Genomic DNA, 21,850 nt, shown 5'->3' with positions numbered 1-21,850 from the left:
TGTTTCAAAGGAATTGAAGCCACAGTTCTACTCTACTCTTCCCTGGCCAGATCATATCTAAAGCATTATGTTTGATATAGGGCATTATAAGTTTAGGGATCAAAAATACCTTAGAAACCATCTAGTCCAAGCCCCTTGTTTCATACACAAGAAATCTCAGGCTAATTGACTTGTCCCAAATTTCATAGTGACAAGACTCAGATTTGAGCACAATTCTTTTGTTGCCAAATTCTGTGGTCTTTTACCACTCCAACATAACTTGATAAGGATATTAGCAATACTGTATATACTCAGATAAGGGTAATTGCGGTAACTACCCTTCTAACTAGACGTTTCAAAATTATGCCATAATATGCCATAAATGTACCAGTATAAATTTGTTTAGTGGCAAATGGGGGCAGAGTTTCAGGACAAAGGACAGCTTTACTTGATTCCAGTCAAGCTAAGGATGGGGGCATATTACTCCCCACCCCTTAGTGGACCACTAAGGGGTGTGGGAGGGTGTGTCAGGGATGTGATATTAATGTGAAAGTAGGCACAGAAGCAGCCATTGTTACAACAAAACAGTGTCTTCTCCTGGGGAAGACATACCGCCACCTCCATAGCTATCATTGCCTTTAGATTTTTTCATCATGTTAAATTACTACTGCTTAGATGTCCTTGCTAAACAAAGCAGAAATGTTTAGCTTGCAGATGAGAATTAGTGTGGACAGGATAGCTGGATTCAAGTACAATTACAATAATTGATAATAGTATAATGGTAGATGGCTTCAGAGGAAAGAACTAGAAGCAGTTCATTGAAGTAGCAAACTGGTACATGTAGGTTAAACAAACAAACTTTCATATTACAACAAAGGTGTATCCAAAAGTAGAATACTCTTTCTAAGGAGGTAACTGTACACCAGATACTGGGTATTTGATTGAAATTTGAGTCCAGGTCCTCTGACTCAACTTCATTATCTTAATATTTTGGGGAATTAATAATATGACATATTTCCAGGGAAGAAGGATGATTAGACATCTTAGATATATAATGGCAAACTTAGGTTAGATGAGCACTTGGACTTGGAGATAATCTTGGATCAGAAATAGTTGACCTAGATAACCAATGAAGTCATTGCTAACTAGGAAATAACCAGTCTATGTCTTTGCATTAGTTTGCTCAAGGAGCAGGTAGATTTCAAGCATAGCTATTCTAATACCATTCTTGCCCTACTTTATTATTTATTCAAGAAAAATAATTAGGAGCAATGGAGTGCTTTTTCCTCTTTCATTCGTCTCTCATCAATTGCTGACTCTATAGAATAACTGAATGTGAGGGAAAAATCATACAATCTAGAAATAGAAAACAGACTATTGATAATTCTTCAAAGACAATGTCAATGGTAAAATCAGAGTGAGTAGGTTGAATCTTAAATGTTATAGTAGGATCCAATAAGTGATTTCTTACTATTCCACTTATATTTAAACAATTTGGTAAAGCTATTAAGTAAACTGGAGTCATTTCCTTTTGCTATAGGAATCTAGGCATTGTCTATTATGATAATATTATTCTGATGTCTATTATTTTGAAATAGGAGCAGATGTAAGTAACAGTTGAACTGTTAGGCTAATTTTTATTAGAGCTTTTCAGGATCATCCAAAACTTTTAAAGTATATAAAGGATTTTACAAACTTTAAAGAAGTATATGTCAATTACCATAATTATCTTTATCTTCTTCATCTTCTTTCTTGCCCTTATCATTATTATTTTCATTAAGATTGTGGAATAAACACTGAATTTGGTAGACATTCTCCAATACTTAACTGGACAATGTTAAACAATGTCATCCAATTATTATAATCTCTCTGTGTTCTCTCTCTCTCTCTCTCTCTCTCTCTCTCTCTCTCTCTCTCTGTCTCTCTTTCCGTTCCTCTGTCTTTCTCTTTCTCTGTCTCTCTCTCTCTGTCTCTCTCTCTCTCTCTCTCTCTCTGTCTCTCTCTCTCTCTGTCTCTCTCTGTCTCTCTGTCTCTCTCTCTCTCTCTTTCTCTCTCTCTCTCTCTCTCTCTCTCTCTATATATATATATATATATATATATGTATGTATGTGTGTCTCTAGATGTTTGTGTGTGTGTCTGTGTGTTTGTGTGTCTATATATATAGAAAGATAGAGACAGACTAGTTGGTAGAGATCAAGTTTGAGGTCAAGAAAACTTGTGTTCAAGTCCTACTTCTTATACAGACTAGTTTTGTGCCTATAGGTAGGTCAATCAGAGCTCTCTCAGAGATTTTAAGTTTTCTTGGCTCTAAGTTTCAAAGCATACATCAGTTTGTATTAGTACAAGAACGTTCTCTGCCAGAAGTTGCTTATACTAATGAATTCATATATATAGACAAAAATGCTCTTTGAATCCAATTCAGCACAATTGACATTTATTTCAAACATTTTTGTGGCAAACTGATTAGAGGGTTGTCTTTAGAACTAGGAAGACCTGGGTCCAAAATTTTCTTCTGATACATATTGCTATATTATAAATGGTGATACATTTAACTTCTCACTATTCTGGACAAGTAGTGTCAATGTCAAGTGGAAATGGTTTGCTGTGGACTGCATGTTGACTTAGAAAACCATAAATTCACATTATCTATATTCCATTATGGTACAGCTAGGTGGTATAGTACCAAGCTTGTACTTGGGAAGACTCATCTTCCTGAGTTCAAATCTGGCCTCATAACACTTGCTATCTATGTGACTTTGAGCAAGTCACTCTTTCCTGTTTATCTGTTTCCTCATCTTCAAAATGAGATGGAGAACAAAACACAAGTCACATTTGCCAAGAAAATCCTAAAGAAGATCACAACTGAAAAATGAGTAAACAACAAGATTTTCTATTATATTTTTTGTTAACTTCTCAATTACATTGGGATTGAGAATTTGTGGGTCATGTGTATGACATCATTCCACTAGGTAATGCTCTAATTCTCTAAATTGCACAGAACCAAATGTAAAGGAATTTCCTTACCTGGGAATTTTGTATATTAATAATATCATACCTATGCTTCCTACTTCTATACCTATATGTCAGAAACTCTTTCTTACAGATATATATATGAATACAGGTCATTTATTGGATAACACAGTAAAGATGAGCCAGGAATAACTCAATCAATAATGATTTGGTAAACATTTACTATGGGCTAAGCACTGTGCTAAATGCTGGGAATATAAATATAGCAAAAATAAGATGGTCCCTGCACTCAAGTAGCTTACATTCTAATATGTGATGATTGGGGGAATGATGAGAAATGAAAATTTCGTTGGCCTTGGTACTTTTTAGATGAAATATTGAAGGAGGAGTGGAGAAGTGAACATGGAGAAGTACTTCAGATATATAAGTCAAAGTGGTCTTCAAAGATGAAGAAAATTCTGGGGCATGAGCAAGTCTGGAGGATACTTGGCAGGAAATGAATATTTGAATTAAATCCTACCTTTGGACAATTAAGCACATGTGATCCATGTGAAAGTCTGTAAAGGAATGATGAAAATAATAATATCTCCCTTATATGAATGCTATGAGAATTAAATAAGAAGACATTTGTAAAGCACTTTGCAAATCCTAAAGTACTATGTAAATGGCAGCTTTCCTCATCACTACCAAAACTTCTTGAGTGAGGAGTTTCTCATCAAACCTGCATCCTATATAATGGGGAGGTAAAAGATTAGAGGCAGGGAGAATAATGAGGAATAATTGTTTTTAGAAATGTTTGATGAATAATACAAGTTTTAATCTTGAAGCCATTTCTTCTATTTTGTAGAGTAGAGAATTTTAGAATGCTAGTCAAATTAGTAATAGCTGCTTGTATTTACTTAATACAATTAATTTTCAAAGCACGTTTCATGTTATTTGCACTTACTATAGTAAGAAATCAACCCATCAACTAATGACTAGCATTAATTAATTGTCAACTAAACGCAGGTACTACTGAAGAATAGATATACAAAAACAAGACAAACAATTCCTACCTTCAGAATTTGTGCATAGTATTCAGAAAAACAATCTATACACAAAAATAAATCTAAAATATAGAGTCAATGTAAACAATTAGAAAAGCTATGGGACCTGACACTCAGCCAAGATTTGATCACAAGTGAACTGATTCCCAAGTCTATACATTGTTTCCTCTATTATCTAGTCATTTGTTTAAGTGCTTCAACCAGTGTTTTAAAATAATATACTTTTTTTGGGAAAAATATTGTTCCTACTTTGAAGGCTCATATTCATGTGAAAGTAGACTGGCCATTTATCTCAAAAAAAGACATCCTCTTAAACTCTCATAACAGAATGAAAGCATTTTACTTCTTTGGTATACAAAACATATAGATCTTTCTTCAACTAACAACACAAAATATGGAACTTTGGGCATTAGTCAAAGATCTTAACCAGTAATTGAGTGGACACTTTCCAACAGATCACTTAAGAAAATTAATTGAGAGTCATTTTCTAATGGACATGTTAATTATCCATTACTGGATTCTCCAAACTATATTCCAGTTTTCTTAGATCATCATATTACAATGCATTCTGGATATATTGTCTCAGTGAGTTGCTACAATACTGAGCTATCATTTTGATATTTTTTCCTTAGTTTTTATAGAAAGTCTTTATAAGAAAGCTATGTGCATAGTTTCTGAGTTGTTTGCAAAAATGTAGTCATAGACACTTTGCTTTTTGTCACTCAGTCCCATATATATCCAGTTGATAAATTTTTTTGAATTCATTGCCAAGAAAGAGTTAGTTTCCAAAGACAAATGTGTATATAAATATCAGCCAAAAATATCTATTTACATAACTTTTCTTGGAGGGGGTGTGTTTGGAAATTCAGATCTCAATTCAATGTCTACCTATTTATAGGCAGGATTAATGCTAGCACTGTCTTAGTTCAGGTTTGATTTTGAGATGAAATCAAGCACCTATAAGTTGTTGCACATTTAATAAAGAATGTTTAGTTTGCATCAAAACAGCAACAATATGCAATTAGAAGCACAAAACCAAATATGTAACTCTTTAGTCAAAAACAAACAAACAAATGAAAAACAATAATCTTCTTTTTACACAGAAAGACAGTTCATGAAGATTTAGATCTACACCAAGTCTGAGGAGGCACAGATGTCATGTGGCTGTAATATTTTGTCTCTAGATTCATATACACACACATACACACACATAAGTATATACACATAAATATACATTGTGTCAGTGTCTGCAAATGCATATATGCATGTATTTATATTTTTTCTGTTCTTATTTGCAAATATTAATTTTGACACCTTTTTATTATGTAAAACATTTCAAACATTTTGAAAATAAGTAGATTGCAAACTCTAACAAACCAAAATAAAATATTAGATACATTTTAAGGTAATTATCTTTGCCCAGTGGGCTGCTGAAAAACATTGATCCTGCTTCTGTATTGTCTTATCTATTTGAGCCTTCTACCTGTTGGTGGAGAGGGGGATAAAAGGAAAACTGTTCAATGGGATATGGTAGGAAACAAAGGTGAAAAGTTAGAGGCATGTTCAGATGGGAGGGGTGCTCCTACCCTGTGGTTTGAATAGGATCCCAGAACTAGATCAAATAACCTCTCGGACCTCAATTCAGTCCTTAACATTGTGGTAGAACATCCCCCACAGTAAATGGTAACCTAATTATTATTAGTGATAGCAACAACAAAAAAATAAATTGATATAAAAACAAATAAACAAAACAACCCAACAAATAAACCAAGAATTAGATTTCTTGAGTCTTCAAAATGTGCATATGCCAGTGAAGAAAAGTTAAATACCTGAGCTAACATCATTCTAAAGTTAGACAATTAAAGACTAAAATCAAACATATATACATATTTCCTTGCAATATCAAGTTACCTTTTACCCCTGACATCAATATTCAGTGAACCTAAATGTAGACCTACATTTAAAATCATAACATCTAAGGATGCTGCAAATGAGAGAGATTTCAAGAGATTTCTGCTTAAGTTCCCCTTGGGCATAACATAGTACCCATGACATCCAAAAAAAAATACTCTGAAAACCATGATGAATTTGGGAGTATGTTTTATGCAGACTTTAAACTCCTTGAGTATATTTCTCATTGTCATAGATTTATTTGTCTGAATATGTCACTTCATTGTCATAGTATTTTCCCTCCAAAACAAAGAAGGAAAAACATCTATGACTAACATTTATAAGAGTATTCTATTAGGGACAGTTTCTAGTACAATGTACAGAGCACTGGGCTCCAAGTAAGGAAGACCTGAGTTCAAATTCTACTTCAGAAACTCACTACTCAGGTGACCCTGGGCAAATCATTAACTCATGTGGGCTTCAATATCTTCAACTGTGAAGTGGGACAAAATAGACAATGACTATGGTGCTCTGTATTATAAGAAGTTTCACATTTAAACATTGTTGTATGTTCTTTTCATCAAATTAACATTTTTGCTCTCCTTTTATAGTTCATCCTTAACCTCCAACCCCATTTTGAGGGGGAAAACCTTTTCCTGAATACTCTACCCTGCAATTTTAGCAGCTATTAAATATTTTATATTGTAGTTCTCCCTAATTACTTGTAAAATACTTTTTAACATTTAAAACAATTGTATTTAAAATTCTCTCTCTCCCCACTATTCTCATGGAGAAGGCAAGAAATTTGATATGTCATAAATGTGCCGTCATTCAAAACATATTTTCATATTAGTCATGTTATAAAAGAAAACAGATATAAAAAAGAAAATTGCAAAAAGAATATATTCTTTTATCTGCCTTCAAACTCTATTAGTTTTTTCCTGTGGAGATGAAAATCTTGAATCATTGTATTGCTGAGAATAGCTAAGTAATGCACAATTGATCAACATGAGTCTTTTAAAATTTGATTTTTCTAGTCTATATTTTTAAAAATCCTGCTTAAATCTTGCAACTATATTTAAATTTGAAAATTCATGTTTTTTTTTTTTCCCTTGCCAAGGAAAGGAAGACATTTGAGTAGAATATCCTTTAGAGTGGGAGTGAAAAGATGTATCTTCTAATGACAGCTTGCATGCTAAATTAGTTATTTTGGAAAAAAAAATTCTTAACCTCTCTAGCATGAGCTTTGTTTCTATTAAGTTTTAGTGTTGAGCAAGATATCTTTAAGGATCTGTGATTTCCTGCATTTGGATACTTTCTTCATAGGCACAGAACTCAAACAATCAAAATATTGTCCTCATGTACAACTCTCAATGCCCTCTCATAAATCTTCAAATAGAACTTTGTATGATCATTGCATAAAAAAACTGAAAGAAGGGGTGTAACAGTCATTAAGCAGAAGTGAAGGACATGGAGTTATCCTTCTTTTTCTAACTTCATATTTATCTGTTCTTTATGCATTTCTCCAATGCAATTTGTCATTGGTAGCATATTATAGCTTATTCATATGCACTATTTGCCTTGCAACTCTCCATGACCCTGTGAGATTGAAGAATCCCATTATTGCATAGGAAGAAAATTTTGTGAAATTAAATAGTTGCTCTTGGTTGAAGGAGAAGAACAACTGTGGAGGAAAACATTATAAACATTTTTGCCCAACAGCCAAAATGCCTTTCATTTACCTCATTCCCTACATTAAAAAATATTTTATTTCTGACTCCAAATTTTCTCCTTCCCCCTTCCCCCATGAAGAAAACTAGAAGCACAAAACTAAATCTGTAACTCTTTAGTCAAAAACAAACAAACAAAAAACAACTTTCCAATTAACATATCCCTCACCCTACCCTCCACCCCAAATATGCTTCAGTCTGTACTCTTATTCCATCAGCTCTCTGTCTAGAAGTAGATAGTATGGTTTATGATGAGTCCTCTGGAATTATAGTAGGTCTAATGAATATGTTTTAGGATTTCAATCTGATAATATTTGTCAATTTAGTATACCTAATGATTTGGTGAAAATAAGTTCTATCATTATAATAATGCAGTTAGTCAACTTAAAATAACTGATTCCATTTTGTTTTAGGTCTACATTTCGTGACTGAGCATACTGTTCTTAGCTACTCCTTGAAAATTTTTCTATAATGTGATTTTTTTCAACAATAAGATAAGCACCTGTTTGGAACATCATAACCAATTTGTGCATATTCTAATAACAACTGATAAACATATGTAGACTCTCTGATATAAAAGACTATAAATTTTATAAATAACTTTATCAGTAATTTCAAGTTAGCTGTCAATAAAATTATGTAGAAAATGGTGTAAGCTTAAAGTCTAAAATCCCAAGTGAGTTTCATTTATTTGCCTATTTCCAATCTGTGAAGAGGTTTGGCTTCTTCACATTCCCACATATGGGATTTGAGCAAGTTCTTATGACTCAAGCATGATACTGATTGGATGACAGAGATTTGGACAGACTTCTACTTCAGAGAGGGACAACAGACAAAGATTATTGAGCAGAGAGGGAACTTTAGCTGGTAAAAAAGGAACTTTTTGGAGACTAAAATATTAGAGTGGAAGTGATTTATTTTTAGAAAGAATTATTTGCAAACTTTGATTAATAAGTTTTATTTTGTGAATTGAAAAGTGTAAGTAATTTACATTTTTCTCACATGACACTACATAGCATATGCAAGGGTAAAGAATAGCTCTGTAAGGCAGTACATCTGGTTGTTGTGTTAATGAGAGTTCTTGTCTTTCAAAGTTGTCCTTAAATTATTGCTATAGGTTAAAAAAAAAGTTCTCTTGGTTCTACATATTTCATTTTGCATCTCAAGTCTTCTAAGATTCTCTGAAACAAATCCTTTTATCTTTTCTTAAAGCACAATAGAATTTTATCACATATCTATATTATTACTTGTTCTCTATATTTCACTATTGATTGGTACCCCATCAGTTTCTAATCCTTTATCAATTTAGAATTTACCTAATTTTCAGTTTCCTCAGCTGTGAAAAGAGGAGAATAATAGCACTTACTTTGAAGGATTGTTGTGAGGATCAAATGAGGACATTTAAGAAATATTTAGCAAAGAATTGCTATTAGGTCTTTATAAATAAAGGTTCTTTTGTGCTCTCTCTCTTTTTCTCTACCACTGTCTCTGTTTCTGTCTCTCTCTATCTCTCTGTGTCCCCCTGGCTATCTCCCTCTTTTTTCTTCTTTCCCTACCTCAGTTTCTCATACTTACCAATTCAAAGAAACATTAATCTTCTGCATAGCAACTTTTTTCATTGTCTCAAATCCATAACTTCAAAAGATAAGTATTCTTAAATGCCACTTAGATGTTTAAGAATTTAAAAATCATTATTAATTTAAGACAAAACCTGTAAGGTCCTATTTTTAGCTCTTGGTGAATGGCTAAAGAGATAAATTTCAAATGTAGATTAAAACTAATTTTGCCACTGATTAAATAAATGATGGCTCTTTGATAACAAGAGGAAGAAGAATTTCAGACAGCCAAAAGACTGCCAAAGGTATCTTCAGGCAAAAGAATCTTCACTTATCCTTCTGTTCCTTCTTTTCTTCATTCTCCAATCATTACCCCACATACATACATATGTATATAGGCCATAGAATATGCATTCATATATACAGATGCATGTATGTATACATACATGTGTATGATACACACATACATATATGTATGTATGTGTGTATACATATATACATATATGTATATGCATATATATATATATATATATATATACATATATGTGTATATATATATATGCCATAGAAGCCAGCAATCAGATGGTACACTGGATGGTGCCCTAGGTTTGGAGTCAAGAGATCTGAGTTCAAATGTGACCTCAGCCATTAGCTTTATGTCTTTGGGCAAGTCACTTAACCTAATTTTCAGTTTTCTCAGCTGTGAAAAGAGGAGAATAATAGTACATACTTTGAAGGATTGTTGTGAGAATTAAATGATGACATTTAAGAAATATTTAGCATAGTGCCTGGAACATAGTAAGCTATCTCATCCTATTATTATTATCGTCACCTTTTTCTATTGTGTTTGAATATTATTCTCAGTAGCCCATCTAGTGATTGACACATAGTAGTTGACTCCTAAATATTGATTGACTGACTCATTAGCCATATATGATTCTTGGTTTTAATTAATCATCTGTTCTTAGCTACTTCTTGAAAATTATATTTTATGAGTCTTCATTTGATTTTTTGGAGGTACATATTTCTTATAAGATCTTCAATGCATTTAAAATTAGATAATGCTATAATTGCAAGATTAAGAAAAAGAAATTAGTTTTAAAAAATTTTACTCACTTTAGTTCCCTGTGCCAAGCTACTCCCTCCTATCAAGGAGAAGGCTTCATAAAGTTAAATCCATTCATCAGCAAGTTTCTTGATGCACAAAGGGAAACGGTAAGTCAGTAGTCCTATGGGTGATTAAATCAAACCCCTTCTTATACCCTTTGAGTGACCTTTTTTCAGTGGAATTTATTTTACTTTCTGTTAAAAAGTTATTTCCATATCACAGAATTTTATACATAGCATGAATATTGAATGAAAATTTTAATTTGATAAAACATGTCACACACACACATACACACACATCTATACATACATACATATATATATATATATATATATATATATATACTGCATAAAAAGTGAGTGAAAAATTAAAAATTAATTTGATATATCATGCCTCAGGAAATGGAATAAGATTGTGGAAGGAAGGAAGAGGAAAGAAAGAATAAATGGTTATAAGCTTTTTAGTGAGATTTGGAAACACCCCTGTGTTCTGATTAATGTAGAGGCCAACAATCAGATTTTTCTATTTGTGTCTATTCCCCTACATTTTCTTAATCGTGCCTGACAGAGTTTTTGCCTGTGTCACAAATTAATTGAGAATGTGTTGTGAAAAATAAAAATTGGCCTGAACATCAGTTTAAAGCTTCAATTGAATCAAATGGATTCCTGCTTCACTAGGGTTGAACTAGATGACCTCTGAGGTTCTTTGCAGCTCTGTGCCCCTTTTTTGTGAAGGAGGAAGAAAGAATGCAAGATCAACTTCTCTCTTTCAGGGAGTGGGAGAATACACAATTTTGTTTGCCATTTTTCTTGTTTTAGGTTGGGCACTGAGAAATAGAGCACAAGTTAGCCTTAGATTCAAACAAACCAGATGACAATTTCTGGTCTTCCATTTAGAAAGTAGTAATCAAATCAAATGTGTGGATAGCTCCAAAAGAGTTAGATTGGACAAATTTCTGGAGAATGGGGATGGAGAAATGGTTTGAGGTACAGTGATGGAGGTGAAAAATTGTTTCAGGTTTAAAGAAACAAAGTCCTGGACATTAACAATGAATAATAGTTGCTAGGAGATTGCTGAATGTAAGTTTTCACCGTTTCTGCTATATTTAGAAGTAGATATTTTGTAGAAAGATGTAAGGGGGAAAAAAAGCAAAACAACTAGCAAATATCACCTACTTTTGAAAAGTTTGTAGAAAATAGTGTTCTAATAAAGCCCTTGATTTCACAAATACAGAAATTTACAATTAGAAGGGCTTGTAGGGGGAAAAGCAAAAGAGGAGAAAATTAAATAAATGATTTCTCAAAACTGACAATGTTTTTTCTTTTTTTTCTTTTTTAATTTTTAATATTTTATTTTATTTTATAATAACTTTATATTGACAGAATCCATGCCAGGGTAATTTTTTTTTACAACATTATCCCTTGCACTCGCTTCTGTTCCGATTTTTCCCCTCCCTCCCTCCCTCCACCCCCTCCCCTAGATAGCAAGCAGTCCTATATATGTTAAATATGTTGCAGTATATCCTAGATACAATATATGTGTGCAGAACCGAGCAGTTCTCTTGTTGCACAGGGAGAAATGGATTCAGAAGGTAAAAACAACTCGGAAAGAAAAACAAAAATACAAATATTTCACATTCGTTTCCCAGTGTTCTTTCTTTGGGTGTAGCTGCTTCTGTCCATCATTTATCAATTGAAATTGAGTCTTTGTCAAAGAAATCCACTTCCATCAGAATACATCCTCATACAATATCGTTGTCGAAGTGTAAAGTGATCTCCTGGTTCTGCTCATTTCACTTAGCATCAGTTCATGTAAGTCTCTCCAAGCCTCTCTGTATTCATCCTGCTGGTCATTTCTTACAGAACAATAATATTCCATAACATTCATATACCACAATTTACCCAGCCATTCTCCAATTGATGGGCATCCATTCAATTTCCAGTTTCTAACCACTACAAACAGGGCTGCCACAAACATTTTGGCACATACAGGTCCCTTTCCCTTCGTTAGTATTTCTTTGGGATATAAAAACAATTTGATAACTTTTTGGGCATAATTGCAGATTGCTCTCCAGAATGGTTGGATTCATTCACAACTCCACCAACAATGTATCAGTGTCCCAGTTTTCCCACATCCCCTCCAACATTCATCATTATTTTTTCCTGTCATCTTAGCCAATCTGACAGGTGTGTAGTGGTATCTCAGAGTTGTCTTAATTTGCATTTCTCTGATCAATAATGATTTGGAACACTCTTTCATATGAGTGGTAATAGTTTCAATTTCATCCTTTGAAAATTGTCTGTTCATATCCTTTGACCATTTATCAATTGGAGAATGGCTTGATTTCTTATAAATTTGAGTCAGTTCTCTATATATTTTGGAAATGAGGCCTTTATCAGAACCTTTAACTGTGAAGATGTTTTCCCAGTTTGTTGCTTCCCTTCTAATCTTGTTTGCATTAGTTTTGTTGACAATGTTTTTTCACAAGATTTTAAATCTCGATTAAATTCTGCTGTTTTTAGTTTTAAAGATAATAACTTGCATGTGTTTTGTTAAGAGTATGACTTAACATTTAAATTCTTTATTATATTTTTAGGGCTTCAAATCTATGCCTACTTAAAAATTCTTGTGAACTATATTAATGTTTTTATGTCAACAGGTTACTATTTCAGAGTTACTATTTCAATAACTGAAATAGCAAAGAAGTTTATGGCACATTATTTCCTTTCCTTCCTTGTATATAATTCCTCCTATAAATACTTTCTATTATGGCACTGATACTTAGTATTGTGATTTTTTATCTATGTGATTTGTTCAAGTAAATAAAATTAGAGAATCTATAGCTTCAAATCTAGAATTCAGACACTTGTCTTGGTAGTCTCCAAACTTTCAATTGACAGCAATCTTTCTGGAATCTCTTTCTAAAGATGTACTTGTAGTAGATTGTTGAATCAATTTTTGTCATTTGAAATGTCCTCCCCCCACCCCCGGAATATAATGATTAAATATTTGTATTTCCTGAAAATGGTTAGTCAGTTTACTGATACTTCATTGCTGGATCCTCAGAGTGCTTATAATGATATATAAATGTAATTAAGTATAAGGATTTTATTTACATAGTTCTCATTTCCCTTTTTAAGTAGTTGTTTTAAGACAGCAGATTCAAAGAAGTGTTTATAGTAATATAATTGTAAATTAGTTCCAATTGTCAGCTGATCAGAATGCCCTCAAAATTGTCCAGAAAGCAAACAAATTAGTAAATCTGATTTTACTTGGGGTAGGAAGTTAGTTGGGGTTTGGAGCATAGAAGATGAACTGCTCTCAATGGGATAGACTAGAGATAGGAGGCAACATGTGTTGGAGGAACCAAGCCCCAACACCATTCCCATTTATTTATTTGTTTATTTGTTAACTTATTTATGTATTTATTTGTTCATTCATTTATTTATTAATTTATGTAATAAAACAAGTATTTCCATAACATATAATAAAAAGATGATGGCATATGAAACTAAAAATTCATTATGTACAACTTGCTACTCTCTTTGAATATATAAAAAATTATCACATGCATTTTTTTTATTAACTCCCCATCCCCTAGAGATGTATGTGCATAAAATCTTTTTATACATTCTTCTATTTATCAGTTCTTTCTCTGCTTACATATTATTTTCCCTTTTATGCCTTTTATAGTTAATTTGGGTATTTATAACAGTGAAAAAGTTTTATTTGCCCTAACTGTTCTTAAAACAAGATTGAATAAGTTGTGGTAAATGATTTTGTAAGAACTCAGTTTCCCTTTAGAACCCAATGAAGACATCCCAGTACCATCATTCCAAAAGAACTAGAAATAGAAGCACCCCATGCTGAAAACAGTATCTTGACTTCTAGCCTGATGCATCAAAGGAGAATAATCCTGGTGGAGAAGGGAATACTCATCTCTATCACCACTAACTCTAGCTCTTGACTTACTGTCACTAATAGATTGTTAAGCCCAAGAACCTAAATTTAGAAACTCTTCCTATGCAACTGTCCTTATTGTTAGTCTAATTTTTAACTCTCTAATGTCAAGAGAAAAAAGCTTTTTCAAAATGTGATTTAACAACTATCTCTACAATGCTTCAGCCTCTCCTTCTTCAGCAACCACAAGAACTGGAACCAGGGGAAAAAAGAGGTTTAAATACAGAAATCTTTGGCATTATCAAACAGTTCAACAACAGCAACAGATGATTTTGTCAGTAGAAATGACATAAAAGTCTCTTTACCCAAAGAAGTACTGGATCTGTCTGACTTGCAGCTGAAACCTGAGTTGTTGTCACTCCAGTTAAAATGTGAGCCATTTGACAGGAGGAAATAACTGATATTTTTGTCTGTGTCATCAGTATGTAGCACAATATTTTACACCAAAAAAGCTTTAAATTAAAAAAAATGCTTTAAAATGCAATTTATTTGTGCATAATAAATGCCTTTGATAATTCATTAGTGCTAGCAAATAGATATTTAATAAGTTAAAAGAGGTATATACCTATGAATTTTCAGTGTTATCAGCTGTAGGGGAAAAAAACAACAAAATAAAACAAAACAATAGAAGTTATCCCAAAAATAATGGGAAAAAACAAAGAATTTTCCTCTCCCCCTATTGTTTGACATATTTATAGAAATAAATTGCTATATATAATAAATAGCTAGAAATAACAAAGACAACAAAAAGAAATTCAAATTTTAAAAATAGGTAAAGAGGTTAGACAGTTACTTATTGGCCATGTCCAACAGCATGAATGTTTACTTAGAAAACACTCATGAAATAGTAAAGAAATAATTTTAGGCAAAATAATAGACTTAGTAAAAGACCATGATACAAAAAATATGCACAAATATATATATATATATATATATATTACAAAATTTAGTATGAAATCATAGACATCAAATCCCATAATATATCTACATAAATTATCTTGGATTCAATATACCAGTACACTTCAAGACTTAAAAATGTGTTTTAAAGAAATAATGAAAAAATTGAGATATTCATTGTCCTTTTGAGGCCTCATAAATGCAACAGATCATCATATTACTAAATTTATTGGTTTAGCATAATATCAACCAAACTGCATAATTGCTCTACAGTGATGAAAATTATTTTAAAAATCATTTGGAAAAATAAAAAGACTAAAATAACAAGAGCAATTAGTTTAAAAAGGAATAAAATCTTAAATTACATTATAAAATAGTAATAATCATCAAAATTATTTGGTACAACTTTAAAAAAATAGAAAAGTGCTCATATGTTGTGGGGTTTTCCTTTAATTCTTGTTCCTGAGGAGACTTAGACTAGTGAATTTATTGAACTTAGTGGTTTCTAGTACAAACCACACTAAAGCCAACTAGGTATTCACATTGAGTACCAATTGGTTGTATGCTTGCAATCAGAGAGCCATCAAGCTACTTTAAGAGAGATAAACTGGTCCCAATTGAAAACTGAGCAGATCAGACTTTATATGTCAGTGAGCAGTGGCTTCTATCCTTTCAATCTTTGTGAGCTAGGGATAATTCATAATACAAAACAAAACAAAACAAAAAAGAAAACAAACAAACAAAAAAGAAAACAAAAACAAAAACAAAAAACCAGAGAAAAGATAGTCCATACATAAACATGAGTTTACTACTAAGATTTATTGAAGGATCATTTTTTTCTTTCTTTTTTTATTATAGCTTTTTATTTACAAGTTATATGCATGAGTAATTTTACAGCATTGACAATTGCTAAACCTTTTGTACCATTTTTTCCCCTTCTTCCCTCCGCCCCTTTCCCCAGCTGGCAGGTTGATCAATACATGTTAAATATGTGAAAGTATAAATTAAATACAATATGTGTATACATGTCCAAATAATTATTTTGCTGTATAAAGAGAATTGGACTTTGAAATAGTGTATAATTAGCCTGTGAAGGAAATAAAAAATGCAGGCAGACAAAAATAGAGAGATTGGGAATTCTATGTAGTGGTTCATAGTCATCTCCCAGAGTTCTTTCGCTGGGTGTAGCTGGTTCAGTTCATTACTGCTCTATTGGAACTGATTTGGTTTTTCTCATTGTTGAAGAGGGCCATGTCCATCAGAATTGATCACCATATAGTATTGTTGTTGAAGTGTATAATGATCTCCTGCTCCTGCTCGTTTCACTCAGCATCAGTTCATGTAAGTCTCTCCAGGCCTTTCTGAAATCATCCTGTTGGTCACTTCTTACAGAACAATAATATTCCATAATATTCATATACCACAATTTATTCAGTAATTCTCCAATTGATGGGCATTCACTCAGTTTCCAGTTTCTGGCCTCTACAAAGAGACCTGCCACAAACATTTTTGCACATACGGGTCTCTTTTCTTTCTTTAAAATCTCTTTGGGATATAAGCCCAGTAGTAACACTGCTGGATCAAAGGGTATGCACAATTTGATAACTTTTTGAGCATAGTTCCAAATTGCTCTCCAGAATGGCTGGATGTATTCACAATTCCACCAACAATGTATCAGTGTCCCTGTTTTCCCACATCCCCTCCAACATTGCGCATTATCTTTCCCTGTCATTTTAGCCAATCTGACAGGTGTGTACCTTAGAGTTGTCTTAATTTGCATTTTGAAGGATCATTTTTTAAAATAGGTATTTGAAATCACAAGGCCAGAGATGCAAAGATGTAAGCAAAATACAACTGTATTAAACTCTTGTTGGCATAAGGACTAACTAAGATACCAAAGAGCTAATGAGTAAATATTCTATCCACCTAGAGAGGTGAGGATTCAGAAGGCAAAGTGAAAGAAAATCTTAAAACATGGTCAAAATAGAAATTTGATTTGATTGACTACCCTTGTGTGCACTGGGTTTTGTTTTCCTTATGTTTTCAATTATGGGGGTTTGGGAAAGGTTGGGAGAATGAAAAGGTAGATCTTGGCTAATAAAAGACAAGGACAGATGGACAGACAGACAAATATAAATTTACATATATAGATAAAGAAAACTTGGGAGCTCTAAAAAATAAAATGACTAACTTTAATTCCTGAGGACTCATTATGAAGTATTTTACTGAACTCCTGAGAAATTTTGATTTGTTTAACTATACATGCTTGTAATAGTTTTGTTTTTCTTTTTTTCTCAATGGTTAGGTAGGAAAAAGAGGAGGGAACAAGTAGGAGGAAGAGTAACCATGATTTTAACAATAAAAAAAGATATAATTTAAAAAATAAGTCTACTAATTTGGGTTGTATAATTACATCTCAGTACAAATGAACTAAATAAGTATTTATTGAACACTTTCTGGCTTCAAGATTTGGTCTTCTTTCCAAGACAAGCAGCTCTATTTGTCCCAACTTCCTTTCATTTGAATCTTGGGGTTTGCAAACATGAATTAGAACAAGCAGAATTGTATACACAGCTTTGTGTGCAGACTGTATAGAGGGAATAGAGAAGGAATAAAATATATAGCTGGAGTAAAATTAAAAAAACAAAACAAAACAAAACAAAACAAATGGCTGTAAGACTTCTTTGAAATTCTAGGAACTTTGTGCCTATTTTAAGATTTTAAAGAGCTCTCATACAATTATTTATGCTATGTATCGCCATTGTCTTTCAGATAAGTTTGTGGGATACAGAGGCAAAGAAAAAAATAAAGTTAAGAAAACTTCCAATTTTTTTATATATGTCCTATTTTTGACATATTTGTCAGGGATAATTTTTCCAGTTTTCCTCATTTTTCAAGAGCTTTAGTCAAATGATTGATGAGACAAAACTTTATCTGTTGTTTCCAGATCCAAATCAGTTGCTTCCACTTTGAGAATCTTGAGCATTAATTGTTTGGAGGTTTGTAGGAACAGAGCAGAAAAGGGCAGTGAGGGTATGAATTGCTCCATGTCTGTATATTTTCAGTTTATTGGGCTTGATCTTGTGGCTTTGTCTGGAGACCGAGGAACATTTATTCAGAATCCTGAGTCTGACTCTTTAGATATGGACATATACAGATATCATTCACCTAGAGTGTTTGTGACTTAAACACCTCAGAGCTTAGAGAATTCAATGAAGAAGACTGAATACTTATCCACTTTTGTTTATAGATTAAATATGAAATCTTTATGAGATAACTTCATCAATATTTTTCCAAATTATCAGTTTCCCTTCTAGTTATCCTTGCATTAATTCTGTTTATGAAGAAGCCTATTTTATGTTATCAAATTATCCTTTTTATACCCTTTGATTTGTTTTTTAAAAGAAAAGCAACCAAAAAATCTTTCACTAATACATAATTGTAAAAGATTTCTATTTCTCCCATAATTTTTAAAAATATGACCTTTTGATATCCAGAACCTATATCAATTTGGAGATTATTGTGGTATACTGTGTGAAATGTTGATATAAAATTAATTTCAATTTTCCTTAAAAGTTTTGTCTAATAGTGAACCTTTACCTCAGTGATTTGGTTTTATTGAATATTATCCTTTATTTGTTTATGTCATGTGTACCTAATCCATTTTTACCAATCATATTAATTGTCAATTACCAATAAATAAGTAATAAATTTTATTATTACTATTATTTATTAGAGTTTAGATCTAGTATTCTTAGACTCTCTTGTTTCTTCCATTTTTTCTTTTATTCATTTTTAATTAATAAGCATTTTGTTTATTTTTAATAGGCATTTTAAATTAATGTCTCTCTCTACTCCTAACCCTTAATGAAAAATTTTAATAAAGTTCTTAATACATAATTACATATTCTGGCAAAATAAATGATGAGTGATATGTTTCATATTTGTTTTTTCCTCTTGTGCTTTATAATTGCATTGAACATAGTTCTAGGGTCTTTCAAAGTTGGATCAGAATTCTGAGACTTGAGACTTGCTCCTCCTGAAGGAGTTAGAAAAAGCCTAGAATTTCTGATTTTGTACTCCTATACATATTTTTCTTTTTTTTTTTCTTTGTTTATTTTCTCTTTTTACATTTCATTCTCTCCCCTCACCTCAAGCACTATGTATTCTAAAAAGACCGTCCTGTAAAAACCCTATGGACATTTAATCATTGGGAAATCCTCTAAAAGATCCTTATCATCTTGCCAATAAGAGGTGACATGTGATAGGATTAGCATTTCCCCATGCATTCTCCCCTCTTGCCCTCAACAAGTGGAAGCTTTATCAGAAAGAAGACAAAGATGGCCCCAAGATATGATTAGCCTATGTGATTTACTCCATTTTTCTTGATGCAATTTATATGCAAACTCTTGCCTCCTCACCATATTTTCAAAAAAAATAGGTAAGCCTAGGACAAACCTTGTCCCTTGACTCCTATTTAATCTGTCTCGTAAACAGCAATCTTGTTGGTATCAAAGATGTTTGTCTTTACAGCATTGTTATCATGTAAATTGTTTTCCTGGTTTTGCTCATTTCATTTTTCATCAGTTTAAAAGAATCTTTGGAATTGTTTATTCTTATAATACTGATATTATAGTATAAATTATCTATTTTTTCTTGCTTTTGCTCACTTCATTTTGAATCAGTTTTGGAATTATGTATTACAAGTTACTAAATGATATATGCCCTTTGACCCAGCTGTACTAGTGTTAGGCAATGCCTAAAAGAAATCAATGAAAGAAGAAAGGACTTTTGTGTGCAAAAATATTTGTACCATCTCTTTTTTAAAAATAGCTTTTTATTTACAAGCTATATGCATGGGTAATTTTACAGCATTGACAATTGCCAAACCTTTTGTTCCAATTTTTCCCCTCCTTCCCCTCACTCCCTCCCCTAGAAGGCAAGATGACCAGTAGATATTAATTATATTAAAAATTGCCTCCAATAGATGAAACTTTAGCATCATCAGTATTTAAATAATTGCTTTAGGGACTCCTTTGCCAAATATCTTGCAGTGACAAACTTTTGCCTCAAAGAATCACAAATTCAAAATAAATTGAGTATCCCTGCATGAGCTTTTGCTGTCCAGAACTGACATTCCCTCATAATTTAAAAAAATAGCCCCTGGCTTTGACATCTTTGATTCTAGATCTCCCTTAGACTGGGACTCACTGGGAAGGTAAGGAAGAATGATGGTTGAATAAAATCATCTAACCTTAGTGTTTTATGACTGTAGTGCCTGCTGTTGAATAACTATACTTAGGCACCAAGATGTCTGGGTGTACTAGGAAGGAAACAGTAAACCCAACATTTCTCCCGAGTCAGCAATTCTTAAACACCTCCAAGATTACTCTCAGATCTCTGGAAATGGTTGCTGCTCAGGGGCAAAAGAGAAAAAAAAAGGTCTTTTAAAAGAATGACCTCCTTTGGTTGTGCTTCTTCTACTGGGTTTTTTATTAGCTGAATATAATTCATTTAAGTATGGCTTTTTTTCCCCCCTTTTCTCCTAAAGAGAGAAAAACCTCTCTCTCCACCTCCCCTTAAATAATGAGTAATTAAAACTGATTGCAACTTCTCTCTCTTTGAAATCTCATTTTATATAACCAATTGATAGGAAATGTTATTTTGAATTTGGAGCCACTTTAGGTAGGTTACCGTGTAGGAACCAGATCTTTTTCTTGTATTATATATTTGCCATTGGAACATGAAGTATTTTATGCTGACTTATGTATCTCATTTTTTTCTCACTATATTTTCAATTTTCTTTTAACTATATTGCCAATTAATGTATTCTCAGGTGGATTTCTTCATTACCCAAAGTCTAGGACCTCAGCACTCTGACCCACATAGAAATGTCTGATCCTGGGACTATTGCTAAGAGGCAGAGATTTTCTCTTTGATTTTCTGTTGGGCAACCTTGCTCATGTTCCCATCAGTATGGCTTTCCTGAAACTTGAAATTGTTCTGCTTGCTTGGATTCCCCACTTCCAAATTACTCATTTCTTCCTAAACTAATCTCTTGGACAATAATTCAGTCTTGTTTCTTAGGCATATACCATCTACATATTCCTTTCTGCCTGTTATGATTTCTCAGATTCTAGGCTTATTTGCAATCCCAGTTCTTGGAATAAATATATAACTTTCTTTAGTGTAATAATTAGTTTCCTTTGTAATCCCATCTATTTTTTTATCATGCTTGTAAAAACATTATTCTGAGGAGTCCCAACACTCCGTTTTGTCAAAGGGATACTTTTCACAAAAGAGATTAAAAAATACTACTTTAAATACAAAGTAAAAGAAGCCGGGCTCTTTTCCACTCCAAACTGCCTTCAATAGATAAAACTTTGGAATCATCAGTATTTAAATAATTGATTTAGGAATTCCTTTGCCAAATATCTTGTAATGTCAAACTTTTGCCTCCAAGAATCTCCTGGAAATTACCTCTTAAATTCTCATATGATTATAATCAACCAGAACTTTTTTGTCTTACCTGATTCCAAGGACAGGACACTCCTGTGCTGTCTGACATTTGAGATGACAGTAAAATCCAAAATGAAAGGAAAGAACTTTATTTTGGAAGATCCTTCTAAAAATAAAGAAAAAACATTAAAATGTAGGCCTTTTCTTCTCATATACTGCTTCAAAGAAACTACTACCAGTCCAACAAATTATATT

The sequence above is a fragment of the Antechinus flavipes genome, chromosome 6, assembly GCF_016432865.1.
Source record: "Antechinus flavipes isolate AdamAnt ecotype Samford, QLD, Australia chromosome 6, AdamAnt_v2, whole genome shotgun sequence".
Taxonomy (NCBI): domain Eukaryota; kingdom Metazoa; phylum Chordata; class Mammalia; order Dasyuromorphia; family Dasyuridae; genus Antechinus; species Antechinus flavipes.
Note: the sequence above shows the minus strand (reverse complement) of the source record.